Source organism: Macaca nemestrina, chromosome 1, assembly GCF_043159975.1.
Source record: "Macaca nemestrina isolate mMacNem1 chromosome 1, mMacNem.hap1, whole genome shotgun sequence".
NCBI lineage: Eukaryota > Metazoa > Chordata > Mammalia > Primates > Cercopithecidae > Macaca > Macaca nemestrina.
In genome coordinates this window covers 204,349,480-204,369,338 of record NC_092125.1, presented here as the reverse complement: position 1 = coordinate 204,369,338, position 19,859 = coordinate 204,349,480, and the positions used below count along the sequence as shown (strand labels likewise).

The 19,859-nt window shown below is 51.1% G+C and overlaps 1 long non-coding RNA gene across 2 annotated transcripts; it reads left to right on the top strand.

Moving 5' to 3' along the window:
• The first annotated feature begins 539 nt into the window (after positions 1–539).
• Positions 540–18,303, top strand: LOC105494586 (uncharacterized). 2 transcript variants are annotated; one of them, XR_011609396.1, is made up of 3 exons: positions 540–787; positions 2,150–2,286; positions 18,086–18,303. It is a non-coding gene; the product is annotated as an uncharacterized lncRNA (long non-coding RNA). The 2 variants fall into 2 exon arrangements; XR_011609397.1 differs by lacking the exon at positions 18,086–18,303 and adding an exon at positions 16,210–16,500.
• The last annotated feature ends 1,556 nt before the right edge of the window (positions 18,304–19,859 follow it).

Below are 19,859 nucleotides of genomic sequence, written 5' to 3'. Positions count from 1 at the left end.
CCTTTCCCCACTGACCCTGGAAATAGGAGCCTCCACCCTCTTGGGAGCGTTGTCCAGAAGTTTTTGCTCCAGTTCCCATCTCTCATTTGCACTTCTTTGAAGGAGGAGGAGAGACTCATCTGATAAGTGAATTCAATTGACATTGTCATTCTGTAACCCACACAATTAAATTGTATCTGATTTTCAGCAATATCTGTCCTGTGGCTATAAAAATAAAATGTTTTAGGGTTGTTATGGGATCCCTCTGGTTCTCAGATAATGATATGAGCTAAGAGTTTAAGGAATTGAGCTTTTCACTTCTTTCTGTGCATGATTCAGTGCATCCAGGAGCATCCATCACACACCCCAGTTCTTGAAATCGTCATTATTGCCATAGTGGCCCTGTGGAAGGGCCCCTCGTGCTCCGAGGCACTTGCTTCAGTTGGCACCTCATCACAATCAACCAGTGGTGAGATGATTCAGTTAATTGTGACCCACTCCCTGCTGAGAGTTACTAGCAGCCCGCTTCCCATTAGCAAGGAGCTAGCACTGTGCTCAAGTCCAGGGGTATGATCAAACCAATATCAAGATGCTGCCTTTGAAGGTCTGTCTCCTGGGAGCACTCTCGGCATCAGTTCTGTATCAGTAAGGATCCAATCAGGAGACAGAAGCCATGTCACAAATTTGAACAGAAAAAAAATTTAATATCTTTAAGAATTGTTAACTAGTAAACTACGAAGAGGATATAGAATATGAAGGATCTAGAAACAGCAAATACAGAAAGCGTCTGCTACCCCTAGGACTAAGGGTGAGTGAGCCGGGAAAGAAGGAGGAACTTAGAAGAGTTCTCTCCACCACTCCCCGCCAATGCTGAAATTCAGATTTCTTCAGAAGGTGTGACACGTCTTCTGCCACTGGCCAAGAGAGTTGCTTCAGGGCTCAGCTAGAGCTGGTCCAGGTGGTGGGGAGGCTTGCTGCGGGGTATGGTTAGAGGGTCTCTAGGACCAGTCTGGTGGAGGTGAGAAGCGTGGTGGCTGGAGCTTGGCTGTGTAGGTAGGCCCTTCAGTGTGCTTTCTGGGTGTCCTCCTGGGTGCTATCTGGAAGTCAGCACTCCTGAAGCAGGGATGAAAGCATGCTCCCCACTGCTACGTGCCTGCTGTTTCCTTCCAGAACCCTCCATTGACAAAGATTACCATCAAGCCAACTGGCAAAGGAAAAATGTTTACAGGATCTAGCTTTGCTAACCAAAAGAGAGCAAAGGAGGTTAGATTTGGAGTTGAGAGGCAACACATTGGTGCCAGGCACAACTGAGCATCACGGTGCGGGGAAAGGCTCACTATTCAGCATCAGACAACTTGGGTCCACTTCTGGGCCCTTCACTTTGCTAGCTGAGTTATCTCAGTCCAGTGACTTTCCATCTCTCAGCCTTAGTTTACTCATGTGCAGAGGATGGGTCTCATCAGAACTGTGCCAGAGGGTTAGGGAGGGGGTGTCCTGTGCAAAGCATGTTTTCAGAGCTGTGAAATGAGAAATGGGTAGGAGGTGGCAATAGTGTGGATTCAGAATCACGTTGATGTCTCTATTTTCTCCTGACTTTCTGCGTACTTCATCGATAATCTCTTCACAATCACATCAGTCCTGTAAATTATCATGGCCTTTGAATCTATAATCTCAGATTTCAAATATATAAAGCCACACCTCAAAGTGCCTTATATAGTAATGACATTCATCAGTACATGTGACGAGAATCCAGGGGTGAATGAGGTTTCAGGTTTGGTTGGTTCTGTAGCCCAAGGGTCATTCTAGGATTGTAGGAGAATGAAGAAAGGTTCCCTAGCACTATGTCAATAGGACCCAAGGGTGGGGAAGAGAGGAGAGGGCAACAACAGCTGGTGTTTATTGGGCATTCAATTTGGCATGGTCTTGGGTAGACCCTTTAGCTTCTGTGGGCATCAGTTTCCTTATTTGTACAATTGGATAACAACAACCCATGCCTCCCAGGATGTTAAGAGACTGAAAGAGATAATGAGACTGAATATTTCTGTATAGTGTCTGGCAGGCAGGGAGCGCTCTACAAATGTCAGTTTAGCAGAGTTGGTGCTATTGACATGGTTGGCGTTGTCTGAAAGCTGTTGGGTGGAGGATTCTACTTGTTCTGTGTTGTTCCCAGATGCAGAGCCCAGGCCTTCGAGAGGAACTTCCAGGAGGCACAGTCCAGCTCAGGAGAAGGGACTTTACCATCTGGTGAGCTGCCAGAACAGGGCAGGGATCGTTGCTTCTCCCCAGAGGTGGTGGAGCTGTGGCCAGGTGAGGCCTGGAGGGAGATGTTGTGGCGGAGACTTGGGCCCCGCTGGAGTGGGGGCCATCAGCCTGGTTGGGGAGTTTTGGGGGATGAAGCACGATTGGAGCAAACACCACAGTTGCAGCTTCTGATCTCACATGGGGCTGATTCACAAGCTCCTGTTTGGTTACATGAGTATTAAAATGGATACAACTGGACTCCTCACCCAGATGGCAGCCTGTGGCTCCCGGCCTCAGACCTTGGCAAAACCACCGGGTCATCACTTGCCAGCTAGGCTGTGAGAAATGAGACCTCTTCTCTCTATGTTTCCCCAGCTCCATGGGGTGAGGCTGGGGAGAGTCTGGTCTCCCCTGGAGAGTGTCTTGCAAACCAACCAGCTTTGTCAAACCCTAACCCCACCTCTTCCAAGTCACTTAACCTCTCTAAGCCTCAGTCTCCCTTCTTAAAAAATGGAAACGAGATCCACTTGGGTACTTTTGTGGGGCCTTAATGAGTTCCCAGATGTGAAGTGAACTCATTGACAGACGTGTTTTGAGTGCCAACTGCATGTCAGGCCCTGGGTTAAGCTATGTGCCTGGCACTTAGTAAATGCTCTTTAAATGTTACTTATCTTTATCTGTGATGGATTATTGAGATCCGTGGTTGGAGAGGAGCAGAGAACAGTGGGGTTGTGATATGATGGGAAGGCTCTGGGTTCAAATCTTTCTTCTGAAAAGCACCAGCTATGTGACATTAGGCAGGTTACTTAGCTCCTCTGAATGTAAATGGGATTAATGATAATACCTGATTCCTAGAGCAGATGTGAGACTCAGGAAGTTAAGGCTGTGAGGTACTTAGTGCAGCACTTGGCATACATTGAGTGCTGAGTACCTGTTGGCTATTGCTATCATTTTCATTATGAGAGGCATGTTAGCATGAATGTTAGGGTCTGGAGGTACTGACTCTGGAGCCAGAGGACCCATGTCAAAATCCCAGCTCACTAACTAGGTGACACTGGGCAAATACTTAACCAGCCCGAGCCTCAGTTTCCTTGTCTATGAAATGGGGACATAACGGTGCAGACCTCATAGGGTTGCCATGAGGTTGACTGAATCACTGTGTGCAAAGCACTCAGCACGGTGCCTGTCCCACAGCCCCAAAGACAGAGAGAGTAACAGGAAGGGATTTGGGGCTCTGAATTGCTGCACGGAGGATGCCTCCTGCTCGGCGATGTTGGAAGTGAGCACTGGGTCCTGAGGCCTCCCACAGGGCTGGGCACTCAGCAGAGAAGCAGGAAACGGTAATTGACACCTGCAGAAGGTGGACATTAGACAGCAGCCCAGGCCCCTGCAGTGCTGATAAAATCCTGTGTTCTCTTGTTTCCCTACTCAGCCACATGAAATACTCCATGGAGGGAGGCTGGGAAGGGAGGTTGGGCTGTGTCTGCTGGGGATCAGAGATGAAAAGCAGGTGTGGAGCCTATAAGTGACTTCCCCAGGGTCACTCAGCAAGTTGATGGCAAGTGGGGCTCCTGGCTCCTCTCAGCACCCCCCCCCATTTTCAGTGTGAGGCCCCCCTCTCCTCTGGCTGCGTCCCAGATTAGCCAAGATTGACAGAAGTAGGCTATAGTTACTGCCAGCATCACTGCACCTGGAGCTCGGCGTGCTCATCTCCATGGTCTCAGAGCTTCGGGCCACTTTTATTAGGAGATCTCCTTTCAGGAGTGATGTAAAACATGTCTTGAAAAGATGTGGGGTTTCCATTTTCTCCCTGTTTTACCCATCATAACACATTTCCATTTCAACTGAGTTGCTTTTCGAGTATCACATTTCAAAACCTGTAATGCTGAAAGCCAGCTGGAAACATTGTTTTCTGAGCTGCTGTCCTTCCTCAGCACCTTTCCCTCCCCTGCTCTCCCAGGGCAGTGCTCCTCTACTTTCTGCCCCGTGCGTGTTCTCTCTCCCACTGGCCACCTCCTACTTTTTCCAGACCTCGCACGGGCATTGCCTCCTCTGGGAAGACTAAGAAAGAAGTCCTAGCCCATGGAAAGATGGCCTTTAATCCACTTCTGTCTGACCCAAAGCCTGAACTCTTAACTACCTCCCTTTCCACCCTCCACCAGGACCCCAGAAGATGTAGTTGATGATGATGGTAGAAATGGCAGCAGTGTAGCTAATGAAGTGGAGATAATGATGATTATAAGTTGAATTGTGTCCCTGCCACCACCAAAAAATATATATTCAAGCCCTAACCCTCAGTACCTCGGAATGTGACCTTATTTGAAAATAGGGCCAGCCGGGCATGGTGGCTCACTCCTGTAATCCCAGCACTTTGGGAGGTCGAGGCGGGTGGATCACGAGGTCAGGGGATCGAAACCAGCCTGGTCAACGTGGTGAAACCCCGTCCCTACTAAAAAATACAAAAATTAGCTGGGCATGGTGGCACATGCCTGTAGTCCCAGCTATTTGGGAGGCTGAGGCAGGAGAATCACGTGAATCCAGGAGGCAGAGGTTGCAGTGAGCTGAGATCATGCCACTGCACTCAAGCCTGGCAACAGAGCAAGACTCCATCTCAAAAAAAAAAAGAAGAAAATGAGGGCTTTACAAAGGTAATCCAATTAAAATGAGATCATTAGTGTGGGACCTAATCCAACATGACTGAGGTTCTTATAAAAAGAAGAAATTTGGACACAGAGATGATACAGAGGGAAGATGATGTGAGGAGATGTGGGGAGAAGATGGCCAAGGAATGTCTGAGGTTACCACAAGCTTGCAGAGAGACCTGAACAGATCCTTCCCCAGCGTCTTCAGAGGGAGCGCGGTCCTGCCCACACCTTGATTTGGGACACTGGCCTTCTGATTCTGAGACAGAATACTTTTGTTGTTTTAAGCCACTAGTTTGTTGTACCTTATTGCAGCAGCCTAGGCAAACTGAAGGAGTGATGATGACCAAAAGGTGGTGACAGATGTAACGGATTGTGCAGACATGCAGCTGGGAAGGGGCTCCACAGGCCGGAACTATACTTCCCAGCTCCCCTTGCATCTGGGTGGGGCCACATGACCAGTTCTCACTGGTGGGTTGGGGGAAGCCATGTGTGTGTCTCTTTTGGGCCAAGGTCATTAAGAAGCAAGTGTACTTTCTCCACTCTCTCTTTTCCCTTTGCCAGGGAAAGCAGAAGGATTGGAGGCCTTAGAGGAGGGCAGAGCCATGAGCTATAGATAAAAGGAGCCTGGGTCCCTGAATCACTGCATGGAGCAAAGCCACCTGCTGGCCAGCAGTGTTGGAGGAGAGCATGGGGGTGGGAGAGGGTGGGGAAAGTGGAAGGCTTGATGGGGCAGGGATGGTGCAGTGAGTGTGTGCACGATGGGAAGATCTAACCCAGCCTGGGGATCAGGAAAGGCTTCCCAGAGAGGCTGATGCCTGTGCAAGGCCTTGAAAAAGAAAGTGCACTAGGCACAGGAAACAGCATGAGCGGAGGCCGGAGGAGAGAACCTGGTGCAATGGGAACCTTGAAATGGTCTGTGATAGGGAGAGGCAAGGTCAGAAAAGTAAATGGAAGATGGGTCATGCGTGGCCTGGGTGCCATGTGGGGGAGTTTGGGAATCACTCTGGGTGGCCATTAAATGCTTTTGAGCAGAAGAATCATCCGGTCGTATTTGTGCATATCAGGCTGCTGGTGTGGGCTGAATTGGGGATGGAGAGACTGAGAACAGTGTGGTCAGGATGGAGGCTGGCCCAGAGGACCAGGACAGAGGGCACGGTGCAGAACTAGAGCAGAAGGCTAGGGGAGTCAGGATTTAGAGTTTAGGTCTTGATGATTGATTTCAGGGGAGAGTAAGAGGAGAGAAGAAAGGAAGGGAGACACACAAGTTTTCGGCCTGGGGTGCTAGGCCATCTCTGAGATGCAGACACAGGAGGAGGAGGAGGAGCAGGACTTGGACAGCGTCTCTGGGCCTGAGTTTCCTCAATTACAGTTATGTGTCCAGAATTACACGGACATAGGTGATAGATAGGTCAATAGATGGATCAGTCGAAGGACACAGCAAGAGCGAATGCACAGTGGCAGGGGCTTTAGAATGAGGGGCAGTTTTTGCTTGTGGAACATCTATCTCCTCCCCTGGGGTGGGGGCAGTTGTGCCTGTCTTGTTCACCTCTGTATCCCTAACAACAGAGCCTGGCGCATAATAGACACTCAATTAATGTTTGTGGATGAATGGAAAAATGAATGAACAAATGAACTGCAGGTTGTTTGAATTGGCTGGAGCCCAGACAACTGGCAGGGACTCCCAGGATGATCAAATGGGGCCATATCTTCGGAGATCTTGAGTGCCGGGTGGGTTTATTTTTTATTCCATAGGTAATGGGTTTTGAACTGAGACAAGGCATGGTGAGAAGAGATGGCCAAGTCCAGCAGCACAGCTGGGTTGGTCACTTGGGAGCTGAGGAAAGGGATGTCATTGGTCCATGGCCCTTACTGGTCTTTGGTGATCAGAGCCTCCTGGAGTTCCCTGGTGGGTGACAATGAGGAAGAATGACAGTGGGTCTGCACTGCCGCTCCCCATGCTGCCAGGGGAAAGGAACTGCTTCTCCCCACTCCAGAGCCAGATTCTGTTCTCTGCTTCCCTTCAGGTTCCAAATGGGGCAGCGACTTACCTTCCTGTTTCCAGCAAAGTCAGTCACCCTGTGAAGAGCAGCTCCATCCATCTTACCTGGAGCCAACCAGCCTTCTATCCAATGTCCAGACTAGAACCCAGGGAGACAGGCTGCGTTCCTGACACCCGCTGGATCCCCAGTGAAGCCCTGGCCTCTGCCTGCCTTCTCCTTTTGAGGGAGGACAGGGTGGCAGGGTGCAGGCAGCTCACGTGCTTTCCATCCATGCTGGGCAGAGCCTGCTGGGGGCCCTTGCTGCAGCCAGGCCTGCTTCTATGGCCAGGCACTGGGGAGCATAGGCAGGGCCCTCCCTGGCTGCTTCCCTCTGGAGGCAACGATCACTGGCAAAGGATGCCAATGCAGGTGGACCCTTAGAGCCAGGCTGGGTGTCACAGCAAACTCCTGTGCTCGCCACTGTGCAACCAGTGCAAAGACAAGTGGCCAAGGAGAGATGAACAAGCATCTCACATGGGTCCCTCCTTTTGCTTCTCACTGCCCTGTCCCTGTCAGCTCCCTGTGGGCTCCTGCCCAGAACTCCTGCCCCCCAGGACCTGCCGTCATGCTGTTGCCATGTGATCTTTCTCAGATACAGCCCTGACTACATGAGCCCCTTGCTTAGGAACATTTGAGGGCTCTTCTCCTACCGAAGGGAGTCACTCAGCTTTGTGGTTGAGGTGGACCTTGATGAGGCTCACTGGCAGTCCTGCTTTGGGGCTGTGCAGTGCAGTGGTGAAGGCTCAAACTGTGAAGCCAGGTTCCCTTGGTCAAAACCTTGGCTTGGCTGTGGCTCTGAAGGAGTTACTTAGCCTCTCTGAGCCTCAGTTTCCTCAACTATAGACTGGAGACAGTAACATGGACTTCATAGAATTATGGGAATAAATGAGTTATGTATATAAAGTGCTTAGAGCAATGCCTGGAACGTAGAAAACTCTTGGTATGTGCTTATTCATGGGATCTGTTAGTTATTTCTCCTCCTCCTCCTCCTTTTCCTCCTCCTCCTCCTCCTCCTCCTCCCCCTTCTTCTCATCCTTCTTCTTGACTGAGGAGGACATTCTCCCTCTGAGAACAGCCCCTTATCCCCATGCACTTCCCACTTAGATGAGTCAATGCATTTCCTTTTAAGTTTAGTGAGGATGAGTTAAGTTTTCTGTCACTTGCAACCAGAGAACCCTGGCCTACACGAGCAGAATCTGCCTCCGCAGCTGTGCCCATCCTCTCCTGTTCCAGGGCTTGAAGCTTCTGCACCAGCCTCACTGACTGGCTCCTCAAACAGGTTCTATTCCTAACTCTGGGCCTTGGTTCTTGTAGTTCCTTCTGTCTGGAATGTCCCTCTCCCAAATTCTTGGTTTGCCCAAGTGCTGCATGCCCTTCAATGCACCAGTAAACCCATGAATGCTGCAAGCAGAGCACAGAGGAAAGAAATGGGCTTTGGAGTGAGAGAGGTATGAGTTTTATCCCTGCTCCATCCCCTACTTGCTGAAGGAGCACAGACTCATTACTTAACCTCCAGTTCATGCATCTGATATGTGCAGATGGTACCACCAAACCCCCAGAGTTCTTACATGAACTGAAGGTGATAATTCATGAGAAGAGCCTGGTGCGCAGTGGGTGTCTAATAATTGCTGGCTGATGCAGTCAGTTCTGGGCTGAGTTATGCCAGGTTTGGCCCCAGCAGTTCACCTCCAGAAGGGCAGGTGGGAACCCCAGGGAAATCTTACCCAGCAGCCTCGCTTTGGGAAAAAGAAATAGAAAATATTCTAATTCCAAAGAGTAAATGTCAGAGGCGTGGGAAGGCTTTTGAGGTTCTGAAAATAAACACAGTCACTGAAAGGAAGGAGGGAGAGAAAGGAGGGGGCGGAGGTGGAGGGCTGGAGTGAGAGGCAGAGAGGAGATGACAAGTATGGGAGAGGCAGAGAGACAGAAAGAGATAGAGAGACAGAGAGAGAGAGAGAGATGGAGAGAGAAAGAGAGACAAAGAGAGACAGAGAGAAAGAAAGAGAGAGGGAGAGACACTCCCTCTGTCCTGTCCTGGACTTCACTTAAGGCCCCTGACAAAGAAACCTCATCCCTGCTGAGTACACTGTGAATTTACTTGGTCGGGGCTTGCAGAGGGGCAGCCAGCAGGATGCATCCACATCGCGGATGTGCTTTGTTTCCCCCTTAAAATGTCTTTTGAAAAAAATCAAATGAGTTGGCAAAGTTTAAGAAGTGAGATTTTACATGCAAAAATCTAATTTCCTTTTCTCTTGAAAAACCAGGAGGTTTGGCCGTACTGGGTGTGGCCCGGACAGTGGGCTGGATCCGGCAGCATCTGCTTCCACAGGGAGCCTTGGGCTCTCTGGGTACACACGGCCCCCACCCCTGAGCGCCCCTGGCTCTGAGGCTGAGCACAGTGTGTGCCCTGCTGTGTTCCTTGTGCTCATCCAACGATCCTTGGACCCCAGGGGGATTCCAGGCAGCGACCTGGACTCAAGGAGCTAAAGCTAAGACCTGCTCAGCTCCGAGATTCTGTGACCGTCTCAGCTCAAATGGTGACAAAACAGTCTCCCTCCCCTTCACTTCCCGTCCCATTGTTCCACCAGGAACAGCAAGAGGAGCTGGGCCCGCTCACCCTAACGCCCCACCAGGCTTCACAGGAGCAGTGGCTGGTGGCGCCACTTCCCTGTCCTTGCCTGGCTCTAAGGCCCCTTTCCACCAGTGTTCTCTTCTCTGGATTCCCCTGTGAAGGTGGGAATGCCTAGTTTTCTGTGAAAGCTGAAAGCAGACAGTCCTCTCTACTCCCAGCCAGATCCCCAACTTCCTCACTTCTGAGGCCAACACTTGCCCCCTCCCTGTGACCCAGGTCCTAAGTGGAGCAGGAGCTAGTCCCCCAGCGCCTCATCTCCTCAGTCCCTTAGCTCCCAGTCCCTCAGTCCCCCAGCTTCCCGGCCCCTCAGTCCTTCAGTTCCCCAGCCTTCTGGCCCCTCAGTCCCTCAGTCCCTCAGTCCCTCAGCGTCCCAGCCACTCAGTCCCCCAACCTCCCAGTCCCTCAGTACCCCCAGCTCCCCAGCCCCTCTTCCCCTCAGCCCTCCAGACCCCCAGTTCCCCAGCCTCCCAGCCCCCCAGCCCCTCAGCCCTCCAGCTGCCCAGCTCCTCAGTCCTCCTCCTGTGAGACCTCCAGCCCCCCATCTCCTCATCCTTTCAGTCCTCCAGTCTCCCATCTCCTCATCCTTTCAGTCCTCCAGCCCCCCATCTCCTCATCCTTTCAGTCCTCCAGTCCCCCATCTCCTCATCCTTTCAGACCTCCAGCCCCCCCATCTCCTCATCCTTTCAGTCCTCCAGCCCCCCATCTCCTCATCCTTTCAGTCCTCCAGCCCCCCAGCTCCCTAGCCCCTCAGTCTCCTAGACCCCAGCCCCTCAGGCCCCCAGTCCCTCATTTCCACTGGCTCTCCAGCCTCCCGTCCTGTGTCATCTTGCCTCAGAGGCCCCAGGAGACATTGGAAACTGGGAACCAGAGCATGGACAGCCCAGCTGAAATTGAGAGGTTCCTATCACAACCTGGGCAGAGGGATGGGGACTCAAAGGGAACTGGGTGAACTGACTGCCCAGCATCATCCATTCCACATTTCAACTACATCCTGATGGTGCTGGAAAGACGCCCACAGCTGGAACTCTGACAGCATCATGGTGGGGGCAGGGTCAGGGGAACAGAGCAGAGTGGAGACCTCTGGTTATTAAACTTCTCAGAGCTTTGCTTTTCCTGGGCTCATTTTATTCTGTTTCTGTTTGGTGGGGATTATAGTCCTCATTTAATAGTTGGGAACATAGGGTACAGAGAAGTAAAGCCCCCTGCCCAAGTTCACCCAGTGAGTGACTGAGCAAAGCCAGATTCCACCCCAGGTGTGTCTCCCTGGGAAGCCCACGCTGTGTCTGGCTGCTTGTGGCTGCTTGTGGGCACCAGGACTCCTGCTGAGGACTTTGGAGCTGCTGAGCACAGTGGCCCTTCATTAGCCTTGTTCACTGCTGGGTCCCAGGGACTGTGCCTGGCACATAGTAGGCACTCAGCAACAGTTATGGAAAAAAAATCAACTAGAGGGATTTAAAAATGCATATGTGTATGTGTGCATGCCTGTTATGTAAAACTGACATGTTTATTTAGGTAAGTAAAAAATGTAGAAATAAATATCTTGAGGTGAGATTACAGGGCATTTCATTTTTGTTTCTGACAATTTAAAAAGTGTTTTTAGAGGGAAAAAATAGCAGAGATGACTATATTCCTCCAGTTCCAAGTGATGCGTTGAAAATAAGTCTAACCGTGTTATATCTTGGCTTAAAACCCTTTTGTGTCTCCTCATTGCTCTTGTATGAATGACAATATCCTGATGTACCTGCAGACCCTATGTGCCCCGGCCCTGCCCGACTCCCCTTCTTTCCTGAGGCTGGAGGGAAGCAGATGGGGAGGGAGGAGCTCAGGCCTCTGGTCCTAGTCCTGCCACCTCCTCCCGGCATCCTTCCCTGATTTACCTCTCCTCACCCCTGCCAGACCTACATGGAGTTCATCTCTTCTCTGCATCATTTCTGTGCCTTGTTCATTTCATGTTAAATTGTAATTCCTGATTTGTATTAGGACTTCTGCTGCTCTCTCCCTGCTAAGAGACAGGGTGGGGGCTGTGCCTGATTCATTTCTGTGTTCTCAGTCCTTGGTGATAGCTTGGTCCTTATTAAATGTTCTGAACTGGACAATTTGCTGCGGGCAATCCACTGCCCTTCTCTGGGCCCCAGTTTTCTCTTTTGTGAAAGGGGTGTGGGTGGGCCTTGAGAGCACATCTCTAAGGTCCCTCCCATTCCAGGACTGAGCCTCAGTTTCACCTCCTGTACAATGAGTTTTAATAACACCTGTCTCACTTGGCACTATGAGGGCACAGTGAAATGTGAGTAACATGCTCAGACTGGCAGGGCTGCAGGGTCCACGGGTCTACCTCACACTCCACGCACCTCCACCCTGAAACATTTGCTGCCATTTCCTGGAAGCTGCTTGGAGCCGTCACCGGTCTAAGCTTTTCAGCAGTATTTTACCGTTTTGTCCCCACAAGCCGCAGCAGGGCTGAGATAAAGGTCCTGGGTGATCTGTTTGAAATGCAAACCCCTCCAGTCCTCCCACTGTTTAAACCCCCCAGGGGCTCCTCCTGCTCCTAAAGCAAAGATCCAGACCTCCAGTGCTGCTTTCAAGCCCCTGTGAGGCCCAGCTCCTGCCCCTTCCCCTCCCACCCCACCCACACCTATCCAGGTGTGGAAACTGAGGCTCTGAGAGGTGATGAGACTCTCCTGAGGCCACTCCATCTGTGGATGGCAGAGCCAGACTCAAACCCAGGCCTGTCGGGATCTGTCCCTGGGGCTTGGCCAGCCCTGGCGATTGGTGCCCGTCCAGTGGGCCTCTTAACAGCTGGCAAAGACACTTCTTCCCAGTATCTGAGCCACATGTGGCTCACCATGGTAAAATTTGCCCAGCAAAGGACACTGATTGACCTGAGTGCCACAGCGAGCAGCCTCATCCACAAGACCGCCCACCCTCCATTCACCTCCTGCAGGCCCACCCTGCACTCTGGCCCATCCTGGTTGGCTCCCCTGACTTCTCATCTATTGATTTAGAAAGGAGCCTGTGGGGGATACAAGAGGCTCTGATCTGTGGCTCTGTGTTTGCTGAGGACACTGGAGCCTTTGAAGGGGATTAGAAATTCATTACCACTGTGATTTGGGTCCCAGCCTGAGGCCCGTGTGGACATTCCCTGGGCTCCTTATTAAAGAGTGAATAGGTTGGCTTTGGAGGGTCTGAGGATGGTGCAGCCAGTGTGCCTCTTCTGCCCATTGCTGGATCTTTAGGGATGTCTAGTTATGAGAATGCTGATACCACTGAGCATCAGGGTCTGAGGACCCCTGGCTGGGCTACCCTGCAGGTGTAAATAGCCCCCAGAATCCAATTCCCCCAGCAAGCAGGGGTCCCAGAAGGGAGCCGGTTTGCAGGGGGAGCTCATGAATTTGGGCTTGTGCATATCCAGTTTGGATGCCTTTGAGACTCCACACATGATGCGTGGTTGGGGGCTGGGTCTTGCTCTGCGATGGGGCTGAGAAGCCCTGAGGGAGTCCATAGGAGAAAGGCCCCACCTGCCCTCAGGGGCTCACAAATGGGGGCTCCATGGACCACCACAGTTAAAGGTTATTGTTGAGCAGAATGGACACTCCTACCCTGATGGGAGTGCAGGGCAGAGGTCAAGGTCAGCTCTGCAGGGTCACCTCTGGGCTGAGTCCTAGAGGATGTACCAGATTCACCAGGCAGAGACCGGGGAGAACATGGAGGGCTGAGGCGCTGTGCAGAGGCCAAGGACAGAGGTGCGGGTGCCCTGCAGTCAGGGAGGCATTCTGGACCTCTGCGGCAATGGTGTCTGCGAAGGGGAAGCAGCATGGGAGGTCGGGAGCCACGAGACTCAGAGCAGGAGGATCCTTGAGTGCTGGGTGTGGGTTTTACATGTCACCTGTGGGTCACAGGGATTCATCGGCTTGTTTCTTTTTCGGCAGGAGGATGGGCTCAGGGCAGTTGCCTTTTGAGAAGGCACCCGGGGACAAGTGAACTGGGACGGAGGTTCTGGCAGCAAAGAGGTCATTTAAGTGGCCTTTTTTGTGGCATAGGGGACAGATGAGAGCAGGGCAGCTGCACAGGGATTGTGAGAAGTGGGGGCACACGGGGCTCTTTCCATGTATCTAATAACACCTGCACTCCCTCACCTGAATTACGAACCAGGTGGAGGAAAGACCCACAAGTCAGGCACATGGAACACAAAATATCTCCTTTATTTCTGCTGAAGCTGAGTTGGAGAATGTGGTCAAGATTTGCTGGCCAATGGATCTGCTGCTGCCCGGGCCCTGCTTTAAATGCACTCACCTGGTCAAAGCAGGCCTAGACCTCAAGGGCCAACCGAGCATGTGAGCAGACCAAGCACAGCTGAGTGCTGGATGAAATGGCAGAAGTTCAAGGAGAGAGGCCAGTAAAGTAGGAAGGCAGGAGAAGTTTGACTCTAAGAACACTGAACAGAGACTGTAAGTACTGCTGGGCATTGGCCATTTGCACCTGATCCTGGCCCAGCACTCATGGATCCATATGGGAGTGTTGTGGAGAGTGGGTGACCGGCAAGAGGGTTTTTGATGGGTGAGTAAGAGTTCTCCAGGTGGAAGCATTGTGGTACCTCCCTGGACAGAAGCATGAAGGACAGGGGCAGGTTTGGGAAAGGGTGAACATATCCCTGTGTCCCTGAGTGCTTGGGCAGAGGGAAGGATGTACTGAGTGTCTGTTGTTGCTTTAACAAACCATCACAAACTTAACTGCTCAAAAACGGCACACATTCATTATCTCTATAGTCCTGGGGGCCATAAGTCTGGTGCAGATATCACAGGGCTAGAATAAGGAAATGGCAGGGCTGCATTCCCTCCTGGAGGCTCTGGGGGAGGGTCTGTCTCTTTGTTCATTTGGGATGTTAAAGAAATTCAGTTCCTTAGGATCCTGAGGTCCCATTTCCTTGCTGACTGCCAGCTGAATGTGTTCCCAGATCCCAGAGGCCACCCACGTTCCTTGGCTCATGTCCCCTGTCTTCTGCCGTCAAATCCAGTGATGGTAGGTTGACTCCCTCTCACACTCTGAGTCTCTCCTCTGTGTTCTCCCATCTTATCTCTCTGCCTCCTTCTTCTGCTTTTAAGAGTTTATGTGATTAGAATGGGCCTACCTCATTCACTCAAATTAGATTGAGACAGTCTCCCATCTCACAGTTCATGACCTTAATCACATCTGAAAAGTCCCTTTTGCCATATAAGATAACTGTCTTAGTCCATTTTGCATTGCTTTGAAGGAATATTCGAGGCTGAGAAATGTATAGAAAAAAGAGGTTTATTTGGCTCACGGTTCTGAGGGTGTACAAGCATAGTCTCAGCCTCTGCTTCTGGTGAGGGCTTCAATCATTGTGGAAGGGGAAAGGGAGCCAGCATCACATGGTAAAAGGAAGGAAGCAAGAGAGAGAAGAGGAGGTGCCAGGCCTTTTTTTTTTTTTTTTTTTTTTTTTTTTTGAGATAGAGTCTTGCTCCGTCACCCAGGCTGGAGTGCAGTGGTGTGATCTCAGCTCACTGCAATCTCTGTCTCCTCGGTTCAAGTGATTCTCCTGCCTCAGCCTCCTGAGTAGCTGGGATTACAGGTGCACACCACCATGCCTGGCTAATTTTTGTGTTTTTAGTAGAGGAGGGGTTTCACCATGTTGGTCAGGCTGGTCTTGAACTCCTGACCTCATGATTCACCCACCTCTGCCTCCCAAAGTGCTGGGATTACAGGCTTGAGCCACCACACCCAGCCCAGGCTCTTTCACCAAGCCAGTCAAAAGGAATCTGTCCCCATGACCCGAACACCTCCCACTGGGCCCCACCCCCAACACTGGGGACCAAATTTCAACATGAGATTTGGAGGGGACAAATATCCAAACTATATCAATAACATAGTCATAGGTTCTGGAGATTAGCATGTGGATATCTTTGGGAGGTCATTATTCCTCCTGTCAGGGGAGGAAAAAAAGCAACATTTATTGAGCATCTATTAAGTGCCAAGGACCAAGCAAATTGTTTAGCATCCATCATCTCATATTGTCCTCACACCTGCTCTGCAAGGCAAGTAGTATTATCCCCACTTTACAGACAAGAAAACTGAGGCTCAGAGGGGCTAGTGAAGGATAAACAGTGCATAAGGATTAGAGGTATGATTTGAACCCAGCTCTTCTGTCTCAAAGCCTGTGCCTTCTCCATAAAATCTCGACACCACTTTTCTACAAAGCAGGGCAGATGGGCTGGAGCCAGTTGTGAGGCTCAGCGTGCCATCTCTGTCAACTGCCTGTCACTCGAGGACACGCCTGTCCCCTGCAAGAGATGCCCAAGGCTGGTGGTCCTTCCTTGGGAAACAGTAGATGCTGGGGTGTGGGACCAAGCAAACAGGTAACTGCTGAAACAGACACTGTCACACTTGACTAATGGATGCCATTAGGTGGAGTGACTGTTTTCTGCCCTAGAGTGAATTGCATGGACCCGCTTAAATAGTGGGGGTTTGATATCAGCAGATATTTATGGAGCAGGCCTCAAGGTGGGCTTTGGTAATAATAATACCTGCTCCACATGGTTTGTGGGTGGACTTAAAAAAATGAGTTGAAACTGCTCATCTCCATGTCAGACACAGTAGAATCTCAATAAATTACATATTTTTTTCTCCTTGTTCTGTAACATTTTCTTTTCTATCTTAGAACCTGTCACCTTCTACATGAGAAGTGGCCATTTTTCCCTCTTAAAGTGATTTGGGAATTTTCTGTGAAAGATGCTGGTTTGATACAAGACAACGTAGATTTTGTCTTCTACTCTGACTGCTGATAAGTTGGAATAGAGAAGGGATCCGAAACTCATTTTATGGGGTCTGTCTCCCCTCCTGCATGGGATTTCTCACCCAGTTTAGTGGGTGCCTATTAAGCCTGCTCATTTATGGACACACACAGAACAGGCCCGTCATCACCTGGCAGGCTGGAGCCTTCTCGTTTACGCTTCTGCACTTTATATGCTGATAACGTGGTTTTAATACATTTACAAACATTTGAGTATCTCCTGCAGTCATTTATTTTTCAGTTATTTTTAGGGAAAAATACATTGTCTTTACGCTCTAATAAAATCACTGTTCTGCAGCCTTGCACATGCTGAGGAGGTGTGAGCAGGAGCCGAAGAGGCTTTGCCCTGAGGGAGTCAGCACTCCTGTTCCGGTGCTGGTGGGGCAGATACCTGGCCATGGAGCTTCGGGAATGTCCCTTCCCCTCCCCAGGCCTTAGTACCTTCTACGTCATTTCTGGCATTCATAGTCTGAATGTTCCAGGAGTGTGAGCCAGGTGAATGGGAGCTAAAGGACCTCATTTATTAAACAAGTAAGCACCTACTATGTGCCAGGCACAAGGCTGTATCCTAGGGAAACAGACCTGGCCTCTGACCTCAGAGAATATACATCCTGGAGCTGAGACTATAATATAGAGAACGTAAGCTCCAGGCAGGCAGGGAATTTTGTTCATTGTGTTCACTGCTGCCCCTCCTCTGGCTGCAATCCGGCCTCAGCAGGGGAGCATGGCCTGAATCCCTCCGTGGAGATGGGGACACAGGGTATGCCACACTAAGCACTGCCTTCCCTTTAGGGCTGTTGACACTACTGGGTACCCTGCTTCACCTCACACAGCTGGAGGCTGACCACATCCTTCAGAGCTTTATGGACACTTTTAATCCCTGTAATCCACGTGCGGAGAGGGCAGGTTCCCAACCCGTTGTGTATGCAGCACGCATCGCCCTGAGAGGCCCATCCTGGCCCCGTCAATCAATACACCTGCAACACTGGTGACTCCTGCCTCAGATCAATGCTGATTACAAAGTTGAGCGGGAGGATCGTGATTTCTTTTTCCTTCCTCTCACATCCTTTCTGGTAACCAACCATCTCTCTTGCAAATTAATGTCTTGCCTCATGCCCACTCCTTGGGCCCTGGGAGGCTGGTGGGCTGTCTTGCAGTGTGGACCTTGGTGTCTTGTTGCTGGCTTCACACCTGGACTGAGCCCTGGGCGTAGTACTTCACATGCAGGATGTCGCCCCCTCCCTGCAGCAGCCTGGTGAGATGGGCTTTGTGGGGTTCCAGGGGGACTGAGTCACATACTCAAGAATGCATGACCAGGAAGTGGCAAAGCCTCCATTTGAGCCTCAGCCTAACTGATTAAAAATAGTAACAATGAACACTTGTGGAGCCCTTCCAGGGACTGAGGAGGTGGACCTGAGCAGGAGGGGCTCTCTGAGCTGGTTCCTGGAGAACCGTAAAGAGCTGGCCTGTGGGGACAAGAAAGGAAAGGCCACTCTGTTGGGTGGACAGCTGGGGCAGCTGCAGGTCGGTGTCTGCAGTCAGAGGGCAAAGGGCTGGAGAGGTGGGGCCTCAACCTGTGGGGCCTGGAATGCCAAGCCAGGACGATTGGACTTGGGAGCCAGAGCACTGGGGGGGGGGGTTCCACAAAGTCCTTCTCTATGGTTGGCTGGCACCTCACTCATATCCGCCCCTTTTCTTTTGTTCCAGTTCTTTCTTCATGAAACATATTTGTGTGTCTCCCCAGGGACAGCTAGAGACACAGCTGCAGATGGCGTCACAGGACAGGGCGCTGGGTCCTTCCCTATCCTCAGGAGGCCCTTAATGACACCCTGCAGGTCATCAATAAAAATGGGTCAGCTTTAATCTCTGCAGCTTCACAAAATGGTTATCTGCTGTGATCCAGCTAGGAGCCAGGGCCCTGTTGAGCACCTGGTATGGGCCTTGTTTCATCTTCACGGCATCCCCGATATTTCTGATGTTTCTGATATTATCCCCATGATACAGGTGAGAAAATTGAGGCACAGAGGGGTTTGCCAACAGTTACATGACAAGAAAGTGGCAGAGTCAGGTCTTGAACCTTGGCCTGGTGTATGCTCCCATGTCTGTGTTCTTTACAGCTACACAGCATCTCTTCTCTATCACTTGTTGTTATTCTCTGTATGTTTCTTTCTTTCTTTCTGTTTGTCTTTCTCTCTCTCTTTCTTTCTCTTCTTTCTTTCCCTTCCTGCCTTCCTCACTGCTGCCCCCATCCCTGACCCACTGGAGTAGCATCAGAGGGGCAGTTGCCCTTAGTTCAACAGCCAATCATGGAGGGCGTCTAGCTGGAGGCCTTCCCCATGCTGAGCACTGGACCAGTCAGGATAGGTGAGGTGGCTATGCTTCAGGAACAAACACTCTCAAAGCACAGTAGCTTAAAACACCCAGATATTTATTTCTTGTGAATCCTACAAATCTATTGAGGGCGGGGTGGAGTAGCTGTGCTCAACATGTCCACCCAGGGACCCTGGGTGATAGAGCAGCTCTCATACCAGGGGAGAGGAGAACTCCGATGGGTTTGGTACCAGCCATTAGACACTTAACAGGGAAGTGACACACAGTGTTTCCACCTGCACAACTCATTGCCCAGAACTAGCCACAAGGTCTCACTTTCTCTCTCTACAGGGGGATGGCAGGAGACTTCCAGCATGGTCCCTGAAGCGGGCTGATGTGAAAATATTTGGTGAAATATATGACCACCTCGGGCACCATGGAGGTGTGAATGGTGGTGACTCTGCCCCCGCCTCCCTCCTCATACCCCCCCCAACTCTGTCTGCACCCAGGGGACTTCCAGTTTCAGCAGGGTGACCATGGCTGATTTTCTTCCCATTTAATCCTGGTGGCCTTGGTGGGTATGATTATCCCAAGGGACTGGGAGTCAGCAGTTAAATGGTGATGACAGAGCTTGAAGTTGCTGAACTGGGATTTGAATCCAGGTCTGTCTGGCTCAAAGCTTCCCTGAACCACGGTGCCCCTCAAAACATCAGAAAACGGGATGCAACAGCAGTGAGGCTGGGTGAGATGCAGTGAGGCAGTCAGTCAACATAGCACTGCCATCCAGGGAACTGGGGAGGGTCTCAGGAGGGGCCGTGCCCTGACAGTGGACAGAATATGAAGGCTGGAGGGAGGGAAAGGCCGGCAGGTGCCCAGGCAGAGGAGAGGGGGCCCCAGGAAATGAAGGAGCTGTGAGCAGATGGCCTGGCTGGGTAGATGTGGGAGGAAGAGGAGACGAGGAAGGGAGGGGGAGGAGAAAGAGGATGAGGAGGAGGAGGAGGAGGAGCAGCAGCAGGAGAGGGAAAGGATGGGCTGAGATAGAAGTGGATTTGGGTGTCAGACAGACCTGAGTTTGAAACCCAAAGCTGCCATTTCCCAGCAGATTTAATATCTGTTGAAATCCTCCTTGTTTGTTTAAAGGAAACCACCCCTCATAAAGTTGATGTGACGTTTACATAAGATCAGGCAACGAAAATACTTGGTGGAGT